Below are 6,635 nucleotides of genomic sequence, written 5' to 3'. Positions count from 1 at the left end.
TTCATGTATCTTTTTCTCATCAAGATCTCAGTGGCTTCACATAAAATGTTGCTTTGAATTTGCTATGTACTTTAGCTTTTGGAAAACAGAATGACCCATACTTGATTTATGCAATGTGATATAAGTGATACATGTATTGTAGTCCATGTCATTAGAACAGCTGCTACCAAAGGATGTTTCAAGGTGGCTTATCCCTATCTTGTGCTTTTTTAAGAAATGGAAGATTGACAGCAATTAAAACACAGTTCTTATGAAGTTTATTGCAAGTTCCATTGCATTACAATGTTTGACAATAGGGGTTAAAGTAAATAGAAGTCAGAATATGTGTGTTAACGCTGATTTTCTAAAAGGTAGCTGCAATATTACAGTGATAACAGTTAATATTTATTGAGCACTATTAGCAAGTCATGGAATTTATATGCATTAACTTATCAATCTTCACAGTAACCCACATTGGTTGATAATATTATCATTATTATTTCCATTTTTCAGATGAAGATGCTACTAAAAGGTTGCTCAAGATAACGCAGATGGGTAATTTTAACTCTATTGATTTCAGATCTCAAATTCTTCTTGACTGTAGTGTCCCATTCTGAATCTCTTAAAATGTATTTGTAGCTAGGTAAATGCAATTACTTTCTTCTCATTTCTGACCCTACTTCAGATCCTTCGATAGATTTCCAAAGCCACTTATTACCAACTGTCTGCAGCCTTCATGTGCCTTACTGCTATCCTATTTCTTAGGATTATTTCTTTCAAAAAGAATCATGTGATATCCATACTTGGAGCTCTTTCATGGAGCTGCCTTTCTGCTGAACACCTTTTTCTTTTAAAATATGCCTTACTAAAAGAGCCAGACCATTTCTCTTATGGAAATAGAACAGCTTTGAAGTAATCTCATTGCCCAGCAGAGGTAGGTTCATCATATAGAATTTGAGTATATATTTGCTTCAGAACTATCATAAATGAATAATTGAGAACTAAACCCCATAAATCCTGACTCTAAATCCATTACACTTTTGATACTAGAAATACATGTTGAAATATATTCCTTAGTAAATATTTATTGAGCATAAACTCTCTACCAGTGTTACTAGCACTAGAGATGCAGAGATGAATGAGATTGTGAGACTGGTTTCTATATCATATATAACTACATTATCATCAGGGAAGAAAAAATAAACTATTATTATAAAATATTGATATGCAAAGGTAATTTTTCTGGTCAATAATCAATTATATCCATTAAAAAATTGAGCATATAAGTATGTTAATGATTAAATAATTTGATGTATTTCCCTATAAATTATGTTGATAATATAGAACTCTATATCAATTAGCTAGGGGAAGAAATTATGGGAAAAATGGATTCTTAGTTTAGCAGCATTGTTGTTATTTTCAAAACAGATGTTTTTCAGAACTGCTGTTAATGGATAATATTTGGATCAAACAACGATATATGTTTGCCTCCCTTTCAACAGTTAACTTTATAGTAGTTAATATATATTTTTAATTAGTAGAATTTATGGATCATTTTCTTTTAAATCCTAAACCAAGTCAAATTTTCTGTCCTATTTTACATAAGTCTGTCAGGGAGTAGCTTCCTTCTTTGACAAATGGTTCTTTTTATTACATTTAAAGAACTGTGATTCATTCTCCTATGAACTTAGAAGGAGTAAACTAAATATTCTCTATTCTTTTGAAAGGTGGCAGCAGTACAGGGAACAAATTCTTGGTATAGTCTCAGTTTCCTGTTTGACCCCCCTATTAGATCTAAGACAGCCTCTTTTAGACAAAAACAATCAATGTACAACAGAATGCTTTTTACTCTGGGTTTCTAAATTATGCAAACTCTATACTGTGTTTCTTGTTAAAAAAAATAATGTCAAATCTCTTGTTTTCTACTGAAAGAAAATATCTTCCAGAGTGAGGTAAAGAAAAATGTGATGATATATTCATTATAAAAAATTAGAAAGTTGGACATAACCCTCCTGTACTAGTGGGAGTACAACATGACATCATTATGAAGAGCAATACATCCCAGATTTTGTTAAACTGAGTATTTTTATATTTGCTATATAATCCTAAATTTTCACTTCCGTATCAAACAGAAGTTTTATCATGTGTCTGTAAGGGGATATAAATAAGGTTCTTATTTGAAGTACTGTTTGTGGTAATAAGGAATTGGAAAAAAGCTAGGTGTCCAATTTAGGAGAAGGACCCTATAGTGATACTATACAGCACTATGAAGAAAAGTACAAAAAGTTGTACCAATGTTTTCTTAGGTCAGTCTTCCAAGGCAATAGAAATAAAAACAAAAATAAACACATAAGCCCTAATTAAACTTACAAGCTTTTGCACAGCAAAGGAAACCATAAAAAAAAAAAAAAAACAGACAACCTACAGATTCAGAGAACATATTTGCCAATGACACAACCAACAGGGAATTAATCTCCAAAATACACAAACAGCTCATATAACAGAACAACAAAAAAAGCAAACAATTCAATTGAAAAATAAGCAGAAGATCTAAATAGACATTTCCTCAAAGAAGACGCAGATGGCCAGTGGGTGCAAGAAAAAATGCTCAACATCATTAATTATTACGGAAAGGCAAATCAAAAGTACAATGTTACTACCTCACACCAGTCAGAATGGCCATCATTAAAAAGTCTACAAATAACAAACACTGGAAAAGATGTGGAGAAAAGGGAATCCTCCTACATTCTTGATGAGAATATGAGTTGGTGCAGCCACTATAAAGAACAATATGGAGTTTGCTCAGAAAACTAAAAATACACTTATCATGTGATCCAACAATCCCACTCCTGGGCATATATCCAAACAAAACTTCAAAAGCTACCTGCACCCCTATAGCGCCACTATATACAATAGGTAAGACACTAAAGCAACCAAAATATCCATCAACAGATGAATGGATAAAGATGTGATACATATATAGGACAGAATACTACTTATCCATAAAAAAGAACAAAATAACGCAATTTGCAGCAATAAATTAGTAGATGGAACTAGAGATTATCATACTAAGTGAACTAAGTCAGAAAAAAATGAATACCATATGATATCACTTATATTTGGAATCTAAAATAGGGCATAAATGAATCTATCTATGAAACAGAAACAGACTCACTGACATAGAGATCAGATTTCTGGTTGTTGCGTGGGAGGGAGTAGGGAAAGGGATGGACTGGAAATTTGGGGTTGATGGATGCAAACTATTACATTTAGAATGGATAAGCAACAAGGTCCTATAGCATAGGGTACTACATCCAATCTTCTGGGATAAACCATAATGGAAAAGTATATTTAAAAAAGAATTATATAATGTATGCATGAAACTGAGTCACTTTGCTATACAGTAAAGACTGGCACAATACTGTAAGTCAACTGTATTCCAGTCAATTAATCAATATATCCACATAAAGACACAGATATATGTTAGCAACATAGAGCTTAAAAAACAAACAAGAAGCAGAAGATGTATACAATGGGCCACTCCTGCAAAATAAGAACACATTGTACATAAGTAGGGGGTGATGAGCTTTGGCAATGGGGACCAAGACAAAGAAATGAAGGAAGGGAGGGGAGAAAGGAAAGAGGAAAAAAGCATCAATAGGACGAAGCTGATCTTCCAAGTTTCTTCAAGTCACTGCTGATAAATATCAACTCTCTTTAAAGTAAGACACCAAAATTCAGACACATAGTGTAACGTTCAAAATATCCAATATCCATTCAAAAGTGGGCATTATGAGGTGAGAATTATGTTACCAAAACCAGATAAGCAATTACAAGAAAAGAAAATTGAGATAAACATCACTCATAAGTATAAATACAAAGGATTCTTATGCAAATATTAAATGTATTGAATCCAGCTATATAAAAAAAATAATAAATCATATGCAATTGAGATTCATCTCAGGAAGGCAAAGCTGGCTTAATCTTTGAGAATCAATAATGATGCTTTCCTTCAAAGACTGGGAGAAAAATACAAGATCAACTGTCACCACTTCTGCTAAGCATTATGCTGGAGTCCTTAACATGTGCAGTGAGGCAATTAAAAAAACATATACAGATATACAAATTTGAAAGGGAGTAGTGTATTTGCCTTAATTCCCAAAAAGGATGGTTATGTACCTAGATAACCGTAACGATTCTAGAGCAAAATGCATACCTACCGAAAGTCTTATACGTGAATATGCAAGCAGTTTTATTCATAACTTCAAAAACTGGGAATAACCAAAATATAGAATAAATAATCTATAGTACATTTATACAATAGAATACTCTATAATACAAGAAAGAAAGAGATAACTGATATATTCAACATAGATGAATCTCAGAAGCATCAGGTTGAGTGTAAGAGGTCTGATACAAAGAGTCCATAGATCTATTTAGGTGGAAATCCTCAACAGTAGAAACTAATTTATAGTGGCATAAAGTAGATAAATGGCAGTCTGGGTCTGAGGGTGGTGGTGAGATTGATGTTAAAGAGAGAGAATATTTTGAGGTAGTGGATGGATATGCTCTATATTTTTATTTTGGTTGTGTTTACATTGAATTATACAATGAAAACTGGGTATATTTTAAACTGTAGTTAATAATGTGTGTGTGTGTGTTAGTCACTAGTCATGTTTGACTCTTTGTGACCCCATGAACTGTAGCCACCAGGGCTTCCCTGGTGGCTCAGATGGTAAAGAATCTGCCTGCAATGCAGGAGACCCAGGTTTGATCCCTGGGGCAGGAAGATCCCTTGGCAAGAATACTGGTAGAAGTAAATGGCTACCAGTATTCTTGCCTGGAGAATTCCATAGACAGAGGAACTTGTTGGGCTACAGTCCATGGGATCACAAAGAGTTGGACACGATTGAGCAACTAACACTTGAGCAGTTAATAATAATACTATTAAATTACACAAAAAGAACAAATGTATGGATTGCAAGTGAACGTGAAAGTGAAGTCACTCAGTCGTGTCCGACTCTTTGCAACCCCATGGACTGTAGCCTACCAGGCTCCTCGGTCCATGGGATTTTCCAGGCATGAATACTGGAGTGGGTTGCCATTTCCTTCTCCAGCGGATGGAACCTGGGTCTCCTGCATTGTAGGCAGACGCTTTACTGTCTGAGCTACCAGGGAAGCTTGCAAAGAATATGCAAAATGATTAACAAGTAATTCATTTTTTGTTATTTAATTATTTAAATTATTTAAGTAATTATTTAAATAATCATTTAAATTATTTTAATAATTATTCTTTTCTCTGCAGTTAGATTTAATTATAAGGCTAAAGGTTTTTTTGTTTTTTTTAATCCTATTAAAAGACTTGCCTACTGGGAAATTAATGAAGCCAAGTTAATATATGATCCAATAAGAACATAGTTTCTAAAAAGAAATGAATATACTTTGATTTAGACTTAGTTTCTAACAAGACTATTAAACTTTAGTAATATTTCTCTTGAAAACATACTTGATTCGACCTTTTCTTTCACCTTACACATTCCCTATCATCTAAAATTTTCAAAATTATCAGCTTCTTTCCATGCCTATCTTTAGTAAAATTTAAAACTGTTTACTGTCTTTAGCCTTATCAAATCTCTACCTCTTTCTCTATACTGGAATCACAGTGCCCTCTCTGAATCACAGATCTCAGGAGTTGGAAATTATTCATGGGTCACCATTCTACGGTTTGGAGAAGGGAACGGCAACCCACTCCAGTATCCTTGCCTAGAGAATCCCATGGACAGAGGAGCCTGGCGGACTGCTGTCCATGGGATCGCAAAGAGTCGGACACCACTGAGCGATAACAGAATTATACTACTACCCAGAATTCTAAGGGTCAAGTTTCATATCCAAGTTTCATCAGATCCTCATGACTTTGTTCAGCCTCGCTTCCTATCTACCTGCCTACTGAACTTCCTACCTCTCTATTCTGTGTCTAACATCCAGTACATTCTATTGCTGTCCTACTTCCACCGTCTCACAAGTCGCAATTTATAGTTTATACTTTAGCTAGATTCAACTGCTGTGTACTATTTCTTAGGACGTGCTGTTTGTCCTCCTGAACCACTTTGTTTTTCTCTTTCTTTTTCTCTCCTTCTGCCTAATTTCTATTGAGCATGAAAGATTCATCCCAGTAATGATCTTTTCTTGGAAGACTTCCCTGAAAAGATGGAATTTGAGACTCCTTTCACCAAACCATGTATATTATCAACCATAGCACTTAGTTCACCAGATTTCACTGCTTTTTTTTTTTCTTTTGCCTACCTGATATTTTTGAGAAACTCCTGAAACAGAGATGTTATGGGGAGGGAGGTGGGAGGGGGGTTCATGTTTGGGAACACATGTAAGAATTAAAGATTTTAAAATTAAAAAAAAGTGACTTTCTTCCTTGGGTTAAACCTAATTATAGTTCTTTTTAAAAAAAAAAAAAATTGAGGTATAATTGACGTATTAGTTTCAGGTGTAGAAGGTAAACACAGTATTTGTATATATTGTGAAATTATCACCACAATAAATCTAGCCCATATTCATCACTACACATAGTTAACAAAATTCTATTTTCTTATGATGATAACTTTTAAGATGTACTCTTAGCAATTTTTAAATATGGAATACAG

This window comes from Budorcas taxicolor, chromosome 7 (genome assembly GCF_023091745.1).
Source record: "Budorcas taxicolor isolate Tak-1 chromosome 7, Takin1.1, whole genome shotgun sequence".
Taxonomy (NCBI): domain Eukaryota; kingdom Metazoa; phylum Chordata; class Mammalia; order Artiodactyla; family Bovidae; genus Budorcas; species Budorcas taxicolor.
The sequence above is the reverse complement of the archived record's forward strand: the minus strand, read 5'-3'. Positions refer to the sequence as shown.